Consider the following 8,501-nt stretch of genomic DNA (forward strand, 5'->3'; position numbering starts at 1 on the left):
CGCCCGGGACAATCCAGAGTGGCAGTTCGTGCACCGTGCCCTCGTAGGTGACCTTGACCATGGCGCTGCCCAGGTCAGTGATAAGCTCTTTGGTGTACACTCTCAGTTTTGTGTGGATGGGGCTTCGGGCTGGTCTGAATGCGTTGTTGCACCACAGTCTCTCAAACATCTTTTTACTCACGATGGACTGGCTAGCGCCCGTGTCCAGTTCCATGGTTACGGGTAAGCCATTCAATTTTACATTTAGCATTAAAGGTGGACATTTCTTCGAAAATGTGTGCACCCCGTGTACTTCAGCATCTGCCTCCTCTCTCTGAGGCTCGAAATTGCTTTGATCCATCATGGACAGATCTTCCTCTGCCACATGGTGGTTAGCAGGTTTTGCAGAGCTTTCAGCTCATTCGCAAGCTCGTTGGAGATGCCCCATTGTTCCACAGCTCTTGCAAACATACCGTTTGAAGCGGCATGAATAGGCTGAATGGAAGCATGCATATCACCAACAAGGTGTGAATTGCCTTGCACTCATCCTTTGTTGGAGACTCTGAGTCATCTGGGTCACCTGAGGCCTGCTCGCAGTTGCAGATTCGTGGGTTCTGCCCTGTACATTTCTGCTCACAAACACAGTTCCAGTTAATTTATGAACATTGCTAGCACTTGGGTGCTGAGAGATTTGTGTGGTGTTATCACTATTGGACATAAATACCTCTGTTATCGCAATGGCCTTACTGACGGTCGGTGTCTCTACAGCCAAAAGTTTTCGTAGGATGGTCTCGTGGCCAATGCCCAGTACAAAAAAGTCTCTGAGCATTTGCTCCAGGTAGCCATCAAACTCACATTATCCTGCAAGTCGCCTTAGCTCGGCGATGTAGCTCGCCACTTCCTGATCTTCAGTTCGCTTGCACGTATAAAACCGATACCACGCCATAGCACGCTCTCCCTCGCGTTAAGATGGTCCCGAACCAGTGTACACAGCTCCTCATACGACTTATCTGTGGGTTTCACCAGAGCCAGAATATTCTTCATGAGTCTGTAGGTCTGAGCCCTACATACTCTGAGGAGGACCACTCTCCTTTTTGCAGCACTTCCTTCTCCGTCCAGCTCGTTGGCTACAAAGTACTGGTCTAGCCGTTCGACATAGAATTCCCAGTCCTCACCGTCCGAGAACTTCTCCAGGATGCCCACAGTTTGCTGCATCTTTATGTTGGATTCGTATCCTCGACGCCAGTTATTTATTCCTAACACAGATGAGGCAGCACACAGGGACGTTAAAGTAACAGTGACCTCAGTCTTTAATAAGACACTCCAGAGTGAGAAACTGGCCTTAGGGGCCGGCTTAAATGCAGTGCTCCCAAGGGGTGTTGGGATCCCTTGGGACTTCAGGGGATGAGCTCCCTGATGGTGGAACATGGGAGTGCATGCTTTGCAGATACACAATACATTCGTTGCCTCAACTTTGATTTCTGCCAACATCCCTTGTGTTTAACCTTCGCCGCAACTCCGCCACAATCTCTCACCGTTCCTCCACCACGATCTCTCACAGTTCGTCCACCACGATCTCTCGCCGTTCCTCCACCACGACCTCTCACCGTTCCTCCACACTGATCTTCCCGCTCCTCCGCTGTACCTGGGTCCCGCCGATGTTCCTGCCTGCAAACGCACAAAACAGCGACCTGTGTTTTGATGACGTGCAGCACAGCAGGACTCCAGCTGTCCTGGTTAACCCTTGCCACTGGACCAAGACCTCGCTCTGTCAAGCCCGTGCGCTGGCTGGTGTCCAACGGTCACACCAAGTTAAAAGAATCCACCCACAGGCATCTTCCACCCTTTGATTGGAGTTCAGAACTGGAACATCGGGTCCTTCATTGAAACACCTGTGAACACATGTGGAATTAAGCCTTCCTCGTTCGAGGACCCGCCAATGATGATGATGATGATGATGTGTGGGACCTTACCAAATGCCTGCTGGAAACCATCAGGTTAAATCTAGTAAGACCCGTCCCCTTATTCAGATTTCACTGACCTTGCCTTAGGAAGGCTATATTGGCGTTGGAGGGAGCACTGTGTCGGTTTCCCAGAATGATACCTGGATTGCAAGGTTTAAATTAAGATATGAGATTACACACACTGGCAATTAGAGGGTCGAGCATAGATTTGATCAAAATTTTCAAAGATAATAAGGGAAGAGACAGAGTAGATAGAGAGAAATGATTCCCGCTGGTTGGGGAGTCCCATGCTAGGGGCCATAGTCTAAACATTAGAGACAGACGTTTCAGGAATGAAATTCGGAAACATTCCAACACACACATGGTGGGAGAGGTTTGGAACTCCCTTCTGCAAAGGGCAGTTCGTGCTGGGTCAGTTGTTCATTTTACATCGCATTTTGATCAAAGGTATTAATGAAGATTGTCCAAAGGCGGGTATATGGAGTTTGCTCCCAGATCAGCCATGATCTCATTGAATGGCGGAACCGGCTCGAGGGGCTGAATGGCCTCCTCCTGTTCCTGTGTAACAGGCTTGAGCGGCTGAATGGCGTCCTCCTGTTCCTGTGTAACAGGCTCGAGGACCTGTATGGGCCTCCACCTGTTCCTGTGTAACAGGCACGAGCGGCTGAATAGCCTCCTCCTGTTCCTGTGTAACAGGCTCGAGGGGCTAAATGGGCCTCCTCCTGTTCCTGTGTATCAGGCTCGAGGGGCTGAATGGGCCTCCTCCTGTTCCTGTGCAACAGGCTCGAGGGGCTGAATGGGCCTCCTCCTGTACCTGTGTGTAAGGTCTGGGAAACAAAGGGAGGTGATATGAGAAAACATAAACTAAATGGTATTGTGTTAAAAGAGACGCAGAAGGATTGAGTGATTTACACACAGAAATCTTTGAAGCTGGGTAGATAACTTACTCAGTTGTTTAAAATGAATACAGGGCCCTTGGCTTTATATGAAGTGAAATAGAGGACACCAGCGAGGAAGTTGTACCATACCTTTTCAAACCCGGTTTAGGCGTCAGTTGGAGAACTGTTTACAGTTCTGAGCACCACAATTTAGGAAGGATATCAAGGCATTGGATAGAACGTAAGAAATATATAAGAAACATTTTCTATTGTTGTAGAAGACACAAACACAGGCATTCATCGAGAATCAACCTGCAGGTGACCACACACAGATTAAAGAGCCAGAGAGACCGACAGAATCGGGAAACACCGTCACATAGACAAGAGATATTGACAAGGACTGAAAGCACTTTGCGATCAGAAAATTGACGGCACAGCTGTGGTTAATGACACGGCTTTTGATGATTGATCTCCGTACAAGCCTTGAAATTCAGGAGAACCGGTTTCGTGGTTTGAAGCTCGAGATAAAGCTCGATATAAAGCCACGGGGCGATACCAACAGGCGTCTGGCAGCAATCAGCGACAGGACGATGCACCTTAAGCAGGCCCGGCTAGTTCAGTCGGTGGAGTATTAGAGGTTTAATCTCCGGGTCGTGGGTTTGAGCATCATGTTGGGTGAATTATTGTCATTAAACTTTTATGGTGCTTTCACAGGAAAACATCATTAATGAACCCATAATCTTCTTTTGCACAATGAACGAAATGCGAACTGAGGGAGAGTTGATCATTTGATCATATGTTCTCTGCTCTGCAAAAGAACACAAGTACCAGGAGCAGGAGTCGGCCATTTGGCCCTTCGTGCCTGCCTTCTTTTGTCCTGAAACAAATTATAACCGTATTTTTAAATGAGCAGTGCGAGATATTGAAAGGGCACATTTCAATGCTTCACAAAGCCATTCCTTTCGTTACAGCCACCCAGGATCGATTCCAGGTTTGAGAAGTAACTTTGATATCATTGTTTGCAATTGAAGTGGGGTCATTTTATGAAGTTCGATGGATGTCCCAAAGCACTTGAGTGTGGTGTCCAAACAAATGAGTTTGTAATTAAAAACACTGAATGTCAGGAGTGTGATTTGAACCCATAACTCCAGAGGAGACTGTGACCTGAACACACCACCTTAGACCGCTTGGCCATCCGGACTGTCAGAAGCTCCCGTTACAAGTTATTACTCTGGAAAGTTTCAGACTGGGCACTTGTTCAGTGTTACTGGAAGGCCCAGTGGCCGGGATATCCTCTCCCCCGTTGTTTTCCTGAGCCTGTGCACGGTGTCCGGGGAACTTTGGTCCGGGTCCGAGGTCGCTTGCATCATGTGACAATGCACCCCGGACTGCTCTTTTTCCATTTTATCGCACGTTAGTTTTTGGTGCAAAAATAATATCTCCAGAGGAGACAGTGATGTAAACACAGCACCGCATACCGCTCGGCCATCCTGACTATTCATTGCTGTGTGTGGCCACCTGCAAGTTGATTTTGAACTTTTGTGTCCTGTCACATGCAATAAATGACGGCAGCAGGCGTATCTCTGCCTGACACCGGGGAAACAGTGAGACAGACATTGCATTGTGTTCAGTTTTAATCACAGCAATATCCGCAGTCAGGAGCTGAAAAGGACGAAGAGCTGAAAAAGCACAAGTAAAAAACAAAGAAATGTCAGCAATTGTGGTAAACTCTTTAATGTGTTTCCTGCTCGTTTTGTGGTGCGGTGCTCACAGAGGGAGCACGGATTCAGAAAATAATTCTTCCATTCAAAATCTTTAAAATAATGACATGCAAGTAATTAAACTGTGTGCCGGGGGATGGGGATGGGTGAAGATTATTTGTTTTATTCCCCATTCATTAACCGACAGCGTTGTTTTGTAGAATTGTTACTGAGGGACAGTGGAAACTTCAATAACTGAACTTTAATTATTTCAGGATTTTGAATCATTGATGAAGTTTTCTCCCCTATCTGACTTTACTCACTCTGTATGTTGGAGACTGGTTTAAAATGTTCAGTGCTCATGCGACAAGGAACCTGGGGCGACTTTTATTCAATTTATTACACAGCAAAAGTATTCTCCAAAATACAATTTCCACCCGGGCTCGAACCGTGGACTTTTCACGTGTGAGGTGAATATGATAACAAGTACACGACAGAAACACTGTGTCGAAAGCAATCTTAGGAAAAAAAATCAGAGCTTTAACCTACACAGCTGGCCGATACTTCAGGAGCTGGTTTTACGAGAAGAGAATGACGGTGCTATATTTCGGAAGGCTGTGAGTGTGCCAGTAATTGATCTCGTGTTTCCCAGACTTCATACATAGGAACAGGAGATGGCCATTTAGCAGCGAGTGGTTAGGATCTGGAATGCACGGCTTGAAAGGGCGGTGGAGGCAGACTCAATCTTATCTTTCAGACGGGAGTTGGATAAGTGTCTGAAGGAAAAACAATTGCAGGACTACGGCGAAAGGGCGGGGAGTGGGACTCGCTGAGGGTAGGCACGGGCTCGATGGGCCGAATGGTTTTCCGTGCTGTAACCATTCCATGATTCGATAAGTTAGTGGCACATTTCATAGTGTGGCTGGGAGCACAACATTGCAAAGGGACATGGATTGAGTCGCCAAAACTAGAGTCATCTGATTCAGGAGATTGGCGGGGCATGAAAATTTCGGAGGTTAATGACTTTGAAAGCAACATTTTTGTTTTGTGCCGTTTCGGACAGAGGTTTTCCATTAAAGCAACATTAAATGAAAAGAAATCGCCCAACGTGGGTCTCGAACCCACGACCTTGAGATTAAGAGTCTCATGCTCTACCGACTGAGCTAGCCAGGCTTTCATTCAAAGCAGGTTTTTATCACTCATTGCAGACAGGCGCCTGTTGGCTCCGCCCCAGATGTTTCAACTTGCTGTTGAAGAACTGCCAGGATCATCTTGAATGGTGGACCAGGCTCGAGGGGCCGAATGGCCAACTCCGGCCCCTGATCCTCACGTGTTTATGTTTACGTCTTTATGCGGATCTCCTTTAGGGTAAACGAGCCAAAGGAGGACAGCGGAATCGTTATAAGGACACCATCAAAGCCTCCCTGTTAAAGTGCGACATCACCACTGACACCTGGGAGACCCTGGCCGCAGACCGCCCGATGTGGAGAAAGACCTTCTGAGAGAGCGTTGAGCTCTTTGACTCTAGACGCAAGGAGCATGAAGAGACCAAGCGCAGGCAGCGGAAGGAGCACGCGGCAAACCATTTCCACTGACCCCTTCCCTCGACGTATGTCTGTCCCACCTGCAACAGGGTCTGTGGCTCTCGTATCGGAATGTTCAGCCATCAAAGGACTCACTTTGGGATGGAAGCAAGTCCTCCTCGATCCCGAGAGACTGCCTCTGATGGTGTCTATGATTTGCGGTTCACTGCGGAAACATCTCCACTTTCAGCACCAGATCACCAGAATAAAACCCAATGGGATCGGGAGAAAAGTTCCTCATATGCTCAGAGCAAAATATATCATATGACAATATAATTTTATGTATTAATTAATGATGTTTATTCAATGCTTCTTTTTTTTTTACACAGGAGATGCATAAAGATGTGTAAAATAGATGAACTATTTTTTTTATCAGGTTTTGAATTAAAAGTACAATTTCCCTGACCGGGCATCGAACCCATGCCGTGGCGTTCAAAGCACTAAATCCTAAAGACTGGACCATCAGGGAACCAGGTTTGTGTAGACATGCAGTGGTTGTGTCGAGGTTCACATCGAGCAGATCCGTAACACAGGACTCTGTGCTCTCCGGGCTGTTCCCAGCGACACACACCGAGACAGACATCAACTGCTGCTGGAGTGCCATCAACTCAGTCAAAGATGCTCTTTGGTCTTGCCGAAACTTGCTGGTCTTCCAGAACAAGGAGATGTCCACGTCTGCGTGTTGCAGACTGGCGCAATCCAAGATCCAGGATTACGTGCTGAGGGACACACTTAAAATTGGTGTAGTTGCCGCAAAGGCAGGGTGGGGAAGGGCCACATTTTAAAGCCCTTCTGACACGGTAAACCCCGGGGCAGGAATCAGAATAAAACTCCGCTCGGGCCGTACTTGTAACTTCTCTATTGTTTACATGGAGCACCATGATCTGTAAACACCTATGTAGTGCCATGTACAATGTAAGGTCTGTTTCGTGATGCACGTTGAAAAAATGTTTAATGTTCCGTCACCCATTCCATGTACTGTATAGTGACACGAGTGATGTAATTTGTTGAATGTACTCCAAGGTATCCCGTATTGTACCGAATTGTACTGGAACTGAAAAGCAAGGGAATACATCGACCAGAACTGCCGTCAGCACCCAAATGTAGTGCATGGGATTAATGACCGCAGCTAAATGTACTGAACTGCTTTTGAATGTACTGTAAAAATTTTTTATCAGAATAAAGTATTTTTTTCAAAAAAAAAAAATCTCTGCCTGACACCTTGGAAACAGTGAGTCAACCTTGGAGCAAGGGTCTGGTAATTGCCAAACATCAAAGGAAATATTAATTCTGGAAGAACAATATCCAAAAGAACAGTAACAACGACGTGTTTTGAACACGCAATTTCGGAGCTGGAGTCAGACACACTACCGTTGCACCATGAGAACTACACAGTGAGCAGGAGATGTTCGTCTATATGAAGGTTCTGTAATACAATGGGCTTTAAAATCTCCGCCCATTCCCACCAGGTATCACAAGCAGCGCTCACCTGACAGGCACCGTATGGTTTCTTCTTAAACTTTTCTTTTGCTTTCACGGGAAACCATCATTAATTAACCGCTCACCTTCTTTTGCACAATCAAACAAATGTTAACTCAGGAACAGTTCATACTTCAAACATTTGTCCTGTGCTTTGCATCTTAACTCGAAAACCACATCCCATTTTACTCACTGTGTTATAGCTTTCTGGTTCAAAATCTACATTGCCGATGACACCACGAATCTGGGGCAACTTTTATCAAATTTAACAGCAACGGTTATTCGTACCGTGCACACTAAATACAATCAGTCGTGAAGATAAAATCCCACCGTGCGTATTTTCAGATTCAACGCAGTAGCATTTCAAATAAAGTGAAAGAATTTTACACTGAAAAGTATTGCAAGTGTTGCTTGTATTTGTGTCTTTAATTAATCTTTGTGGCGTCTGACTCCCATTCATGCCACTGCTGAATAAGAAAGGAGGGTTTGACATTGACCAGACTGCACTGCCCCTGATATTTGTGAGCTCATCCTTTATATTCAGTGGTTTCTCGCCCTTTGATGGGCTGCAGTGTAGCGGATATCACGTTGTCCTCACATTGAGCACTGTTGAGGGGGATGACTCATCAGGGGAGTGCAGCAGCAGCCAAGTTCATGGCACCGTGGCTGGCTCTGCTGCACAGAAGGGCAGGAAAAAGAATGGGACAGCGATAGTGAGAGGGAATTCGATTGTAAGGGGAATAGTTGGCGTTTCTGCGGCCGCAACCGAGACTCCAGGATGGTATGTTGCCTCCCTGGTGCAAGGGTCAAGGATGTCTCGGAGCGCGTGCAGGACATTCTGAAAAGGGAGGGAGAACAGCCAGTTGTCGTGGTGCACATTGTTACCAAAGATTTAGGTAAAAAAAAGGGATGAGGTCC

At 46.7% G+C, this 8,501-nt stretch overlaps 1 non-coding gene across 1 annotated transcript; it reads right to left on the minus strand.

Annotated features, from left to right (window-relative positions):
* Positions 1 to 5,621: 5,621 nt before the first annotated feature.
* trnak-cuu (transfer RNA lysine (anticodon CUU)) lies at positions 5,622 to 5,694 on the minus strand. Its single transcript has one exon. It is a non-coding gene; the product is annotated as a tRNA-Lys (tRNA).
* Positions 5,695 to 8,501: the final 2,807 nt, after the last annotated feature.

Source organism: Pristiophorus japonicus, unplaced genomic scaffold (assembly GCF_044704955.1).
Source record: "Pristiophorus japonicus isolate sPriJap1 unplaced genomic scaffold, sPriJap1.hap1 HAP1_SCAFFOLD_113, whole genome shotgun sequence".
Classification (NCBI taxonomy): Eukaryota; Metazoa; Chordata; class Chondrichthyes; family Pristiophoridae; genus Pristiophorus; species Pristiophorus japonicus.